General features: G+C 40.4%; 1 protein-coding gene across 4 annotated transcripts in view; it reads left to right on the plus strand.

Annotated features, from left to right (window-relative positions):
• The window catches only part of KDM6A (lysine demethylase 6A), a 267,920-nt gene that overhangs the window by 64,215 nt on the left and 188,305 nt on the right, over window positions 1-15,400 (plus strand). The window lies entirely within an intron of this gene.

Consider the following 15,400-nt stretch of genomic DNA (forward strand, 5'->3'; position numbering starts at 1 on the left):
TGGAATTTTGTTTTGATCCATCTTTACTGCAATTTTTCATTAATTACCCCTGTGAGATATTTGAGCAAGTTTGAGTATTGAGAGAATTGCAATCACATGAAAACTTCTGTGCAAGTTTTGGCCTTAACCCCAGGGCATTTTTCCTGATGTACTTTCGATTTCCATGGTGACCATGGGACATTATTATTTGAAATATTTTCAGTATTGTATTAGAATTCACTTAGACCATGAACAAGGAAGTGTCTTTTTATGCAGACTCTTAAAAAATTCACACTTGTATCCATATTAATAATGGTATCTTTAACAAGAGTAAGCAAAGGTGACAAGATTGTAAAGGTGAAAAATTCTTTATATGACAGAGTGTAGAAAACAATATTGTACATGATTTTATTTTCATATGGAAAAATTTTGTAGTGCTGATTTAAGCCCCTAATTCCAGAAAACGCTTAAGTCCATCTCTATTCAGAAAAGTACTTGAGCGTGTGACTAACTTTGTGTCATGCTTAAAGTTCATAGAATCATAGAAGATTAGGGTTAGAAGAGACCTCAGGAGGTCATCTAGTCCAACCCCCTCCTCAAAGCAGGACCAACCCTAACTAAATCATCCCAGCCAGGGCTTTGTCAAGCTGGGCCTTAAAAACCTCTAAGGATGGAGATTCCACCACCTCCCGAGGTAACCCATTCCAGTGCTTCAGGATCCTCCTAGTGAAATAGATTTTCCTAATATCCAACCTAGACCTCCCCCACTGCAACTTGAGACCATTACTCCTTGTCCTGTCATCTGCCACCACTGAGAACAGCCGAGCTCCATCCTTTTTGGAACCCCCCTTCAGGTAGTTGAAGTCTATCAACCCACCCCTCACTCTTCTCCTCTGCAGACTAAATAAGCCCAGTTCCCTCAGACTCTTCTCATAAGTCATGTGCCTCAGCCCCCCAATCAGTTTTGTTGCCTTCCATTGGACTCTCTCCAATTTGTCCACATCCTTTCTGTAGTGGGGGCCCCAAAACTGGATGGAATACTCCAGATGTGGCCTCACCAGTGCCGAATAGAGGGGAATAATCACTTCCCTCGATCTGCTGGCAGTGCTCCTACTAATGCAGCCCAATATGCCGTTAACCTTCTTGGTAACAAGGGCACGCTGTTGACTCGTATCCAGCTTCTCATCCACTGTAATCCCCCGGTCCTTTTCTGCAGAACTGCCGCTTAGCCAGTCGGTCCCCACCTGTAGCAGTGCATGGGGTTCTTCTGTTCTAAGTGCAGGACTCTGAACTTGTCCTTGTTGAACCTCATCAGATTTCTTTTGGCCCAATCCTCCAATTTGTCTAGGTCCCTCTGGACCCTATCCCTCCCTTCCAGCGTATCTACCTCTCCCAGCAACGATCTGTCCAGCTTTCTGCCCCCATATGCTTAAACATATGATCCTTCAGTGATTTTTTGTGAGGAATGATGCTTTGCTGAATTGAGTCATAAATGAAAAGGTCCACCAATGGCTATTAGTCAGGATGAGCAGGGAGGGTGTCCCTAGCCTCGGTTTGCGAGAAGCTTGGAATGGGTGAGGGGATGGATCACTTGATGATTGCCTGTTCTGTTCATTCTCTCTGGGGCACCTGGCAGTGGCCACTGTCAGAAGACAGGATACTGGGCTAGATGGACTTTTGGTCTGACGAAGTATGGCCGCTCTTCTGTTCTTATGTATTGATTTTTGACTGATAGCTTTATATCAACTTTTTGTTGTCTTTGAGTAGCATATGAAATCAGAGTGTACTTCGACAAATTCCGCTCAGTCTCTTCCCGCATGGGGCGTTGTCTGTAGTTGGATAAAATATGTTTGGTTGCATGTGGAGGAAAGGGCAGGATTTGAAGGCCCTGAGGGGATTGTGTACTATGTGGTGCTGGCTCTAGAGAGGCTCCCTGTATGCAGATGTACAAAAGGAATTTGAAGGAGGAAAGACTTTATTGGTTCTACATGGATTTACTGGTCACTCCCTCTTTTGGGTGCAGGAGGATCAGTTGGTGGGGGCTACTCTAGCTGGACTAGTATTCTCAGAGGCTCCACTACTGTACAGCCACCTGAGAAGTGTCCAATCAGGAGAGGTTTTGGAGCTGAGGTCATTCTTAAGAACTGATAGCAGTTGAAATTAAAAAGGGATGATGATTTTTTTTTTAAAAAAAGCAGAGATTTGATATTCTGCTATACATAGTCTTTGAGATTCATTGTAACCTTTAGGTTAAATAAATCAAAATGCAGGGACAATTGGTTAATTATCAAGCAATCTATTCTAACTGTGTCTATGCTGTAGGCATCATTTCTGTGTTAAACATCTAAGCATTTTGTGATTTGGATCACTTGTCTGGCTCACGTTTTAATAGCTCACCTCAGAAGAGATACTGATTATGCAATAGACTGTCGTGCTGGAGTGCAGAGTGAGTTGTATATTTTTGTTTGGAGTATTTGATTTTAAACTTAACTCAGTGTCTGTGTTAAATGAATATGTTTAAAAGAAATAATTTACTTTGTTGCACAATCCAAGAGATTTTTATGGTAAACACAAGTTGCATTTATTTTACTAACCTGTTTAAAAAGTTCTATGTTTGTACTGAGTTAATATCTTACAGTTTTTCTTCAAGTGGCCTCTGCACATTCCTACTCTTGGTTAGGCACTGAAGTCCTAGCTGCATAGTCTGCACATCCCAAGAGTAGGACCATGCAGAGATTGTTTCACAGAATGCTGGTTACAGGTAAGTAACCTTCATTTTGGTATTGCAAGAATAGTATGGCTGGTACAAAATGGCCAGTTTTGCTGCTGCTTGGTCTCATCCAAATGCAACATTATTCTAAATTGTGCTGTCACTACATACTATATAGTTACGGTTGGGCTTTACTTTTACTTTAGTCATTCTTGGAACAGAACTAAGAATCACTTCTTTTTTCTGATTCTAAAATTTTTTTAGGGTGGGACTACTTAGGTATATTATGACAGTAGGAATGTACAGACCAACCATCCCCTCCTCCCTTAAGAAAGAGGTAGGCTCTATTGCAGTGCCAGGTTGCAATAACAGTTGCAAAGCTGCCTGGGACGGGGCTGGAGAATGATCTTCCTCTCAGTTGTGTGGATTTTCCTCTTTTCCTTAATGTGTATTTTGTAAAATATCTTTTTGTTTTGGTTACAATGTCTGATTCAGAGAAAAAGTGTACAACAAGACCATAGGAAGTCCTACAGCTCAGATTGTTTCCAGTGCATTTTAGGTGACAGTATTATAGCTTTACAAAGTACACCTGTGCAATAGTACAGGCTTTCAGTTACAGTAAGGTATGTATCCTGGACCACTGTGATATCAGAAGTAATTTAACACATAACCTTATTCTGCATTTGACTTATGTGCAACACTTTGGTTGTATGAGGGAGACTGCATAGATGGTGAATTATTTGGCCCAGCTGCTATAGTTCTCACTATACCAGCTTTCAGTTGCTGCTGTGAGAATATTTAGAAGTTTCTGTACTTGAGTGTCAAAGGATCATATGCCAAATGTTAGTGAGAGATGTATGCTTCAAACTGCACCAGTGCAAAATCTGCTGTACACTGGTGAAGTGAATCTGTAATGAGTTTACATGTATGTAGGTACTGTATAGTTCAAATAAGAGTATTATGGTTCTACTGTTTCTCATTTAATATATGAATATAAAACACGAAGATGGATTGCTGGCCTTGATTATGTTTGGGACTTCCTGACAGGGTATGTCTAATCAGATGTAAACTGCAGTTCAGGTTTTTCACCATTGTGTCTAAGTCAGGAAGTGATTATTCTTTCGCTATGGTATACTCTAGTGTGTGGCATTCAAACCTGAGTTTTATATAATTTTGTCATTTCACTTTTGAGAACATCATAACACTTCTTCCTGTCCGAAAAGTATTTTTAGAATTATTAGTGTTGGGCCTCTTTTTCACTAACTTTCCATTCAGGCTTTTTTAAAAAAAAAATCTTGTTTGTTTTGTTGTATTTTTATTGTCTTGTTAAGTGCTCAGTGCTATTTCTAGGGGGATGGTGGATTGCTACACAAACTCATTTATACATAGTTCTTCATGGGATAAAGAGCATTGACAGTCTTCATAATTTGCAAGTGATAATACACTGAATACTGTTGAGTATAAAAAGTCAAAGGCAGAAAAAATGAGTTTTGGTGGCTTAGTTGGATTCTAAAATAACAATTTCTATTTTGATGAATAGTTAGACAATTATCCACTTTTACTCTTACATAAAAATGAAGACAGAAAAAAATAAATTTTAAGCTAAGTCACAGGAAAAGGCATTGCTTGTTGTTAATCAGTAATAACAGTGGATAAAAATGGTTGATTTTTAAAAAACTTACTTAAATTAAAATTTTTCTTTTAAAATTTGAAAATGACACCCTGTCTTAAGGCGTAAATTCACTATAATCTACAAAAATCATTTACATTAAATAAAAAATAATTAAGCGATACGTGTTTGTAGCTGAAGCTTTAAAGGAAAGGCAAACCACTGAATTAGTGGAAATCACTTGCGAAGCACCTGGAAACAGAGTTTGTTGACGTGCTCAACAAGCTTTTGACTGAAATAGCTGCTTCTGCAGGTGCAGAAAGAATACTTTCTGCATTTGTACACGTTTAGTTCAATGACTAGTTCATGTAAAGTTAGGAAAGCAATTGGGAGTTGAAAAGGGTGGAAAGCTTACTTTTTATTAATGGAATGGGAAAAGAAAAACAAGTGTGAGAGGATGAGATCTATTTCTAAAACGATGAACATGGTGACCAGAAGCAGTAAGTTCAATTCATGAACTATAGATCATACTTTTTTGTTTAATAAAGCAGTATGAAATGTAAAACACATTTGACAAACTTTTATGTGTCCAGCACACTTAAGAGTTTTATTTATGAATAATAAAATGGTGTTTCTGTGCATTTTAATTGAATTCCAATTGCCATCAAAATAGAGCTTGACACAAGTCTTGAGTAAGAAATGAATCATCTAGTAAACAAGAAATGCATCATACATCATTTTCTAACATAAAATAAATTAAGAATCTGAATTGGTTCATTACTAGATGGAAATGGTAGAATTGTCCATAATAATGCAGACAAGGCAGAAGTGTTGAGTAAGTATTTCTGTTGTGTATTGGGAGGGGAAAAAAAACAGCCCCCATTCTGCTTGCTACATCTATCTAGTGTATTGCACTGAATGGAGCATGTATGATTACCTCCATTGTGGAGAGGTGGCATATGTGTGCATTTAGTGCTAGCAACTCTTGGTCCTCAGAGGTGGAGTACAGGGTCTTGAGATCAGAGTGGCTGAAGTGGAGGAGCAAAGCGGGCGTGCGTACATAATGAGACTTTCCGGGACACAGTAGAGCAGTCCCATACCCAGTCTGACAGCTTCTATGCTGTTGTGGAGGATAAAAGTCCCTGTGAAGGAGAACATCAAGCTGGAGCAGAGGGAGACAATCCCATAGTTGGGACCCTTCTTCCAGATGACGTTATGGCATCCTCTTGCACTGAGGGTATCCCTTTGGGGGAGGGAACTTGAGTTATTAAAAAGAGACAAGTAACGGTAATGGGGGATTTGATTATTAGAAATATAGATAGATGGGTTTGTGATGAACAGGAGAACCGTATGGTAAATTGTCTTCCAGGGATGAAGGTTGTGGACCTCTCGAGACATCTAGGTAGTGGTACATGTAGGCACCAGTGACATAGAGAAAGGTGGGAGACAGGTGACATAGAGAAAGGTGGGAGACAGGTCCTGGAGGCCAAATTTAGGCTGCTTGGAAAGATATTGAAGTCTAGGACCTCCAAGGTAGCGTTGTCTGAAATGCTTCCAGTTCCACGTGCAGGGCCAGTTAGGCAGAATTGCAGGGTCTAAATGCAGGGATGAGATGGTAGTGGGCAGAGGAGGATTTCAGTTTCTGAGGAACTGGGGAACCTTTTAGGAAAGGAGCAACCTATACAGGAAATATGGGCTTCTACCTAAACCAAAACAGAACCAGATTGGTAGCATATAACATTAAAAAGTTTGTAGAGGATTTTTAAACTAAAAGTTCGGGGAAAGCTGATGTGTTTGGAGGAACACACGGTTCAAAGAGACACATCCTTTAGTGGAGGATTTATTAAAAGGGTTACTCCATAGCCTAGTAAAGAGGACAGGATAGAAGATGATAAAGTACAAGGAGCAGTTGAAGCCGGAGAGAGACAGTGTAAAAAAAAAAAAAGTCTCATTAATTACATCACATGAAGGCTGTCAACTATATATTAACAAATTTTATATGTGCTTGTATACAAATGCTAGAAATCTAAATACTAAAATGGGTGAACTTGAGTGCCTAATATTAAATGAGGCTATTGATATAAAAGGCATCACAGAAACTTGGTGGAATGGTGAACATAAGAATGGCCACACTGGATCAGACCAAAGGTCCATCTAGCCCAGTAAACTGTCTTCTGACAGTGGTCAAAGCCAGATATTTCAGAGAGAATGAACAGAACAGGTAATCAAGTGATCCATCACCTGCTGCCCATTCCTAGCTTCTGACTGACTGCCCATCCTGGCTCGTAGCCATTGATTGACCTATCCTCCATGAACTTTTTTTTTTAATGCTGTTAGTCTGAGCCTTCACCATCATACCATGATGATATGGGACATGGTAATACCAGGGTATAAAATATATAGGAATGACAGAGCAGGTTGTGCTGTTGAGGGAATGGCTGTATATGAGAGAGAAAGCATAGACTCGGATATAGCAGAACCCGTTTATCTGATCTAATTGGGATCGGGACCAGATAGGATAATGAAAAATTCAGATAATCCGGAGAATGGAAAAGTGCAAGGCTTCAGCACCATCTAGCGGCCACAGGAGAGATCACCCACTTCTGGACCTCCCATGTGCTGGTTGTTCGGTTAATACGCAGAGCCAGAAAATGGAGAGTCAGGTAAACGGGGTTCTGATATATAGTAAAAATCTTAAATGAATCAAACCAGTACCACAGAATCTCTATGGATAGAAATTCATGCTTGAATAAGAGTAAAGCAGTAGGAATATACTACCAACCACCTGAATGGGATGGTGGTTATGAAATGCTTGTGGAGATTAGAGGCTACAAAAATAGAAGATGCAATAATAATGGGGGAATTCAGTTATCCCCTTATTGACTGGGAATATGTCCCTTAGGACAGGATGCAGAGATACAATTTCTAGATACCATTAATGATGGTTTCTTTGAGCAGCTAGTCCTGGAACCCACAATATGAGAGGCAATTCTTGATCTAGTCCTAAGAGGAGCACGAGATCTGGTCGAAGAGGTGAATATAGCTGAACCACTCAGTAATAACCACAATGTAATTAAACGTAACATTCTTGCGTGGGTGAGGGGGGGAAATAACAAAGAAACCCATCACAGTAGCATATTAAAAGGGGAACTATACGAAAATGAGGAAGCTATATAAGTGGAAATGAAAAGGAACAAGAGTGAAATGCTTGCAAGCTGCCTGGAAACTTTAAAAAAAAAAAAAAAAAAAGCCCACCATAATAATCTCAAACTAAATGTATATCCTAAATTAACACAAACAAACAAAAAAAACCCAATAAGACCAAAAAACCATTGCTGTAGATGAATAGCAGAATAAAAGAGGCAGTTAGAGGGGAAAAAACACACACAAATTGGGAATCACCTCCTACCAAGGAAAATAGAAAGGAGCATAAACTCTGGCAAATCAAGTATAAAAAGTTATAGTTAGGCCAAAAAAGAATGTGAAGAGTAGCTAGCAAATCACACAAACAGCAAAGCTTTAAAAAGTACATCAAGCAGAAAGCCTGCCAAATAGTCAGCGGACATTTGAGGTGTGAAAGAAGGCACTCAAGGAAGACAAGGCTCTTATGGAAAAGCTAAATGAAGTCTTAGCAACAGAGATTGTGAGGGAGATTCCCACACCTCAGCCTTTTTTTTTTAAAGGTGACAGATGTGAGGAATTGTCCCACATCGAGGTGTCAGTAGATGTGGTTTTAGATCAAATTGATAAGTTTAACAGTAATATCACGAGGAGCAGATGGTATTCATTCAAGGGTTATGAAGGAAGTCAACTGTGGAATTTCAGAACTAACAACTGTGGTGTGTAACCTATCACTTAAATTAGTCTCTGCACCAGATGAATGGAGGATAGCTAAAATGATACCAATTAAAAAAAAAAAAAAAAGCGCCAGAGGCATTCTTGGCAATTACAGGCCACTAAGCCTGACATCAGTACCAAGCAAATTGATGGAAACTATACTAAAGAACAGAATGATCAGATACATAGATGAACACGACATGTCAAGGAAGAGTCAACATGGCTTTTCTTTAGGGAAATCATGCCTCACCAATCTATTAGAATTCTTTGGTGTCAACAAGCATGTGGATAGGTGTGATCCAGTGGATATAGTGTACATGGATTTTCAGAAAGCCTTTGGTGATGTCCCTCAAAAAGGACTCTTAAGCCAAGGAAGCCATCATGGGATAAGAGGGAAGGTCCTCTCATGGATCAGTAACTGGTTAAAAGATAGGAAACAAAGGGTAGAAATAAATGGTGAGTTTTCATAGTGGAGAGAGGTAAATAGTGGGGTTCCTAATGGATCTGTACTGGGACTTGTACTGTTCAACATATTCATGAATGATCTGGAAAAAGGGGTAAGCAGCAAGGTGGCAAAATTAGCAGACAATGCAAAATTACTCAAGATAGTTAAGTCTAAAGCAGACTGTGAACAGTTCCAAAGATCTCTCAAAATTGGGTGACTGACTGGGCAACAAAATGGCAGATGAAATTCAGTGTTGATAAGAGCAAGTAATACACATTGAAAAACATAATACCAACTGTGTGTGTGTGTGTGTGTATGTATATGTGTGTGTGTGTGTGTGTATATATATATATATATATATATAATGTAAAAATATGAAATGATGGGTTCTAAATTAGCTATCACCACTCAAGAAAAGAATAGTTCCCTGAAAACATCTGCTCAATGTTCAGCAGCATTGGAGGGGAAAAAACAACTGAATGCTAGGAGCCATTGGGAAAGGGATAGAAAACATCATAATGTCACTGTAGAAATCCATGGTATTCCCACACCTTAAATATTGCATGCAGTTCTGTTTGCCTCCACTGAAAAAGATATATTAGAGGTGAAAATGTTACACAAAAGGGGCAACAAAAATTATTAGGGGTATAGAACAGCTTCTATACAAGGAGAGATTAAAAAGAGTAGGACTGTTCATTTTAGAAAAGGTATGAGTAACGGGGGATATGGTAGAGGTCTGTAAAATCATGAATGGCATGGAAAAGGTGAATAGGGAAGTGTTTTATCCTTTCACATAACACAAGCACTAGGGGTCACCCAATGAAATTAATAGGCAGCAGGTTTAAATCCAACAAAAGGAAGTAAATTTTCACACAATGCGTAGTCAACCTGTGGAACTTTTGGCCTCCACAAAATCCGCTGGCAAAAAGTATAACTGGATTTGTTAGTCTTTAAGGTGCCAAAAGTACTCCTTTTCTTTTTGTGGATTCAAAAAATAATTAGGTAAGTTGATGGAGGATAAGTCCATCAGTGTCTATTAGCCAAGATGGTCAGGGGGACAACCCCATGCTCTGGGTGTCCCTAAGCCTGACTGCCAGAAGCTGAAACTGGTCGACTGGGTGTGGAAGACGGGTTATTGGTCTTCATGGACCATTGGTCTGATCCTGCGTGACCATTCTTAGGTTCTTATGTAGTCATGTGGTATCCTAAAAGATTAGGGTTGGAAGAGACCTCAGGAGGTCATCTAGTCCAACCCCCTGCTCAAAGCAGGACCAACCCCAACTAAATCGTCCCAGCCAGGGCTTTGTCAAGCCGGCCTTAAAAATTTCTAAGGATGGAGATTTCACTGTCTCCCGAGGTAACCCATTCTACTGCTTCATTACCCTCCTAGTGAAATAGTTTTTCCTAATATCCAATCTAGACCTCCCCCCTCAACTTAAGACCATTGCTCCTTGTTCTGTCATCTGCCACCACTGAGAACAGACTAGCTCCATCCTCTTTGGGACCCCTCCCCCCTCTTCAGACAGTTTAAAGCTACTATCAAATCCACCCTCACTCTTCTCTTCTGCAAACTAAATAAGCCCAGTTCCCTCAGCCTCTCCTCATAAATCATGTGCCCCAGCCCCCTAACCATTGTTGTTGCCCTTCATTGGAATCTCTCCAATTTGTCCACATCCTTTCTGTAGTGGGGGCCCCAAAACTGGATGGAATACTCCAGATGTGGCCTCACCAGTGCCGAATAGAGGGGAATAATCACTTCCCTCGATCTGCTGGCAGTGCTCCTACTAATGCAGCCCAATATGCTGTTAGCTTTCTTGGCAACAAGGGCACCCTGTTGACTCGTATCCAGCTTCTCATCCACTGTAATCCCCAGGTCCTCTTCAGCAGGACTGCCACTTAGCCAGTCGGTCCCCACCTGTAGCAGTGCATGGGGTTCTTCTGTTCTAAGTGCAGTATTCTGCACTTGTCCTTGTTGAACCTCTTCAGATTTCTTTTGGCCCAATCCTCGAATTTGTCTAGGTCCCTCTGGACCTGATCCCTACCTTCCAGCGTATCTACCTCTCCCCCGAGCTTAGTGTCATCCGCGAACTTGCTGAGGGTGCAATCCATCCCATCACCCATATCATTAATGAAGACCTTGAACAAAACCCACCCCAGGACTGACCCTTGGGTCACTCCGCTTGATACCGGCTGCCAGCTAGATCTGGAACAGTTGATCGCTACCTGTTGAGCCCGACGATCTAGCCAGCTTTCTGCCCACATATGCTTAAACAGATGCTTAAGTGATTTTGTGAATAATGATGCTTGTATCCAACAATTTTAAAAGATCTTGCTGAGCAGCTCAGTGCACTGATGTTGGGGGTTTTTTTTCAATAGTTCTTGGAACACTGGGGAAGTTCTAGAAGACTGGAAGAAAGCTAATGTAGTGCCAATATTTAAAAGTGGTAAACAGGAAGACCCAGTTAACTATAGGCCTTTTAGTCTGACATCGATGCTGAGCAAACAAGTGGCATGGCTGATACGTGGCTCTATCAATAAAGAATTAAAGTAGGGTAATATAATATCAATCTGTATAGGTTTATGGAAAATAGATTTGTCTAACTTTTTTTTTTGAGATTGCATGTTTGGTTGAAGTGTAAAAGTGTTGATGTTATATACTTAGACTTCTGCAAGGCATTTGACTTGGTATAGCATAACATTTTGAACAATACAGAATTAATATGGCACAAATTAAATGAGTTAAATTGGCTGACAGGTCTCAAAATATAATTGTAAATGCGGAGTCATCATCAACCAGGTATGTTTTTCAGGAGAATCCTGCAGGAATTGCTTCTTGCCCCTACATTTAACATTTTTTATGATCACCTGGAAGAAAACATATAAAATTGTTACTGATAAAGTTTCCAGACAACACAAAAATTGAACAAGTGATAAATAATGAAGAGGCAGCTCACTGACACAGATCAGTCTGGATTTCTGGGTACAAGGAAATGATATGCATTTTAATATGATCAGATGTAAAAATAATACATTTAGGAACATAGACTGTAGACCATATTTGCAGGATGCGAGACTTTGATGCTGGGGAGCAGTGACTCTGAAAAAGACTTGTGGGTCATGGTGAATAATCAGTTGAATGTGAGTTTCCAGCACGAGGCTGTGGCCAAAAAGGCTAAAATGATCCTTGAATGCATAAACAGAAGTATCTCGAGTAGGAGTAGAGAGGTTGTATTGCTTCTGAATTTTAGCACTGAAGCCACCGCTACTGGAATGTTGTGTTTGGTTTTGTTGTTTACAGTTCAAGAAAGATGTTGATAAATTGGAGAGGGTTCAGAGAAGAGGCATGAGAATGATTAAAGGGTTGAAAAACATGCCTTACAGTGGAAAAACTCAAGGAGATCAATCCGTTTATCGTAACAGAGAAATATGAGTGACGATCAGTCTAAATATAGACATGGGGAACAAATATTTGATGGGCTCTTCAGTGTAGCAGAGAAAGACATAACACAAACCAATGGCTAGAAATTGAAGCTAGACAGTTTAAGCCAGAAATAAAGCACACATTTTTAACAGTGAAGGTAATTAACTCCTGGAACAACTTAAGCAATGGGTCTGGTGGATTTTCCATCACTGGCCATTTTAAAATCAAGACTGGATGTTTTTCCAAAAGAGTTTCTATAGTTTAACTTGGAATTAATTCAGGGATATTTTGTGGCCTGTGCTATAGAGGATGTCAGATTAGATCATCACAGCAGTCCCTTCTGGCCTTAAAATCTGTGAATCTGACATGCCACTGGTAATGAAGGCCATTAAAGGGTGGGAGAAGGAAGGATGAGGATGATGATATCATATACCACGGTATGAAATGTACACTTGTTAAAATTTAACTGAAATTTCTCTTACTCTTTCTTTCCTTGCTCCTAGCTTCTCATAGATAAGATGGCAAAAGTGACATTTCAAGAGATTTGCACAGATCATTTTATATTTTAAAGGCTAGAAGGCACTGTTATGTTTGTCCAGTTTGATCTCCTCTGTAACTCAGGGTACAGAATTTTATTCACAAAGTCCTGCATTGAGCCCGTAACTTCTGGTTGAGCTTGAGTCTTTTTGAATAAAACAAGAAATGAGAGGCTATTCAACCACGAGGGGAACACTGGGAAGGCGCACACACATTTGTGAGAGAGGACAACCAACTTCTTGTGGGCAGAAGGGGAAGGTGGGCTGGGCCACCAGTCATCACCCTAAGGACCGAGGAGATGACCCCAGCAGCCCATTCCTCCCTGCCTTGGGAGCACCACAGTGGGCTGGGTCTCCCCATCTCTTGCATGGGGAGACCGGGCCAAGCCTGGTTACCCTAATGATCACCCTCTGGACCTTAGCACATGGCCATTTCCTTTCCATATTGTCTGCATTATTCTGTACTTGTCATTTATAGAAAAATAAAACATCACTAAAGAGTTTAACACTGTGGAAGGAGAGTAAACATATGATTAAGTATTTGAATCATAGAAATATAGGGCTGAAAGAGAACTAATTAAGACTAGCCCCCCAGAGCTGTGGCTAAAAGGTGAATGGATTAGCTAAAAGTTGAATGCATTAATAAACTAAAGTACTTTTTCTGTCTGGTATCTGCCTCTACAATAAACTTGTTTTCCATACAGTGTTGTTTTTTTAACCTCTGTGGTGATGACACCTTGAGTTGGTGTGAGAGAAGGGTAAGGGGAGTGGATGGGGGTAGTGAACAGAGGGGAAGCTGGAACCATTGCAGGAAGGGGGATGGTATGGAGGTGACAAGTGTGGCCAATGGTTGTAGGGTTATATACTGCAGTCTGTGGCATGGATGCCATTTTGAGCACATTATAGGGAATGGAGGAATTTTACAGCTGAGCAGTTGGAGGGGCTCCTAGCATCACCCAACGTGGCAGCAAACATCTAGTACTTTTAAAAAAAAGTTGTTTAAATCTACCTGCGCAACTGTATTAGAATACATTTCATAAAGCTTGCTGGCTCTCCTCCACAGCAGTTGCCATATGGCTGTCCAGATGGAGTTCATATGTCATGTCCAAGGCTGCTATATTGTACAGTTCTTGGCTGCCCAGAATAATCTTCTGTTGTTGGATCCTGTGGTATACATGAGATTAAAGGAGCTTCCTGTGGGTTCTTGGGTGCTTGCTGTGTTGTCTGGGAAAATTATCTATCACATAATTCTTGGGTGTGTTGGTGGCATTGCTTGCAAAAGTGCAGTCCAGTTCCTCTCAGTATGGGCAAGTAGTGGAAGCATTAACAGTGGTCCTGTTCTGGTCTCTTGTCTTCAGGTAATTCTGCCCAAGCTCCTTTGCTTTGATTTGGCATTGGGACCAGGTCTGGGAATGCTGCCGCATCAGTGTTTGCTCTGACAGTGGTTTGTAGATGTTTGCATACCACTGACTTTTCTCCAAGTGGGACTGACTATGCCCATCTCCAAAGAAGGCATTCAAGTCCAAGAACTTCACAAGGTCCATGCAGAAGGGTAGGGGCATGGCCTGGGGGTGTGAACACACTTTTACCTGTTGTCAAAAAGGGACATTCCTGTTTGTTTGCCAGCTTTTAAATGCAGCGGTGATATGCAGTCCAGATGACTCTGGACCATTGGAGGGTACCCAGACAGGCCAATGCTGGTGTGAAAACATACACTGTGGGATAGTAACTGGAGGACTGCCGGAAGTTTAGTAGTTAAGAATGTCCACGTAAACCTTAAAGCGAACATACTCGGTTAAACCTGTTGCAAGAAGAATTAGTTATTGTGACCTAAGAAGCCAAATAATTCACTTGGGAAAAGGTTGTGTGTGGACGTAAAGCACTTGAAATTGAACAAACTAAACTTCACATCCAATGTAACCTCTTCATGTAGGTAATCCCTTTGATTGAATAACTGGCCCTTCTCAAAACCTAAATGTTTGAAAAGATTTGAATTTACCCCTTGTGAGTGAATTCCATCCCCCATCCCTGAAAACTTAAGATGGCAATCTTGCCAGCTATCGCATATGACTTCAAGATTGGCCGGGGGGAAGCTGCCATGTACCACTTGTAATCTTTTGCATAGATAAAGTAATTCTTAGTCACCTCTTCTTCCTCTGCTTTTAACAAGGATTTCACTTAAGAATCATATGTAGCATGTGTGGTTAAGTGAAGAGATATGATATACTCTCATGAGGATCTTGAAGATCTGTCTACTTAGTCTTGTAGATTTTTGTAGATATCTTCATGCAGTTAGGATCCAAATATGGAAATTTGGTATCTGGGGTCATATTTTTATCAAACAAATGAGCAGTTATTTTGAAATATACAAGACTGAAATGGCCTAGTTTAAAAAAATAAAGCTGCTTCTAGGAGGTTAGTCCTATAACTGTGGTGCAGCAAGAAGAAGGTATCAGATTCTGAAAAGCAGCTGTTCGGTGCTTCTTGCAAACCTTTACCAGACATTAGATTACATAGCTGCCTTGGAACATACAGCTTTTAACCTCGGGTTGCTGATTTATCTTTGGGTACGTGTCTCCCAGACATCCAGCTCTTTAACTCTTGCACAGTGTGTTTTGTGTGAATGATTACTAAAAGTGTGTAGTTTTATGTTGCTGGCAAGTAGATGGGAGAAAACCTAGATTCCCCTCCCTTTTCTCTATTAGTGCTTCATAAGTCTGAGGAGATTCCTCCAGCCTTAGGGAGAGACTGAAGAATCATTGTTCAGGGTTGATGGGTTTCTTTACAACTGTTGAACGCTATTTAAGGAGTATACAAAAGACATCTGAGTGAGGCTCCACAGGCAGTGTATGTGTGCTAGAAC

This window comes from Natator depressus, chromosome 1 (assembly GCF_965152275.1).
Source record: "Natator depressus isolate rNatDep1 chromosome 1, rNatDep2.hap1, whole genome shotgun sequence".
NCBI classification, from domain to species: Eukaryota; Metazoa; Chordata; order Testudines; family Cheloniidae; genus Natator; species Natator depressus.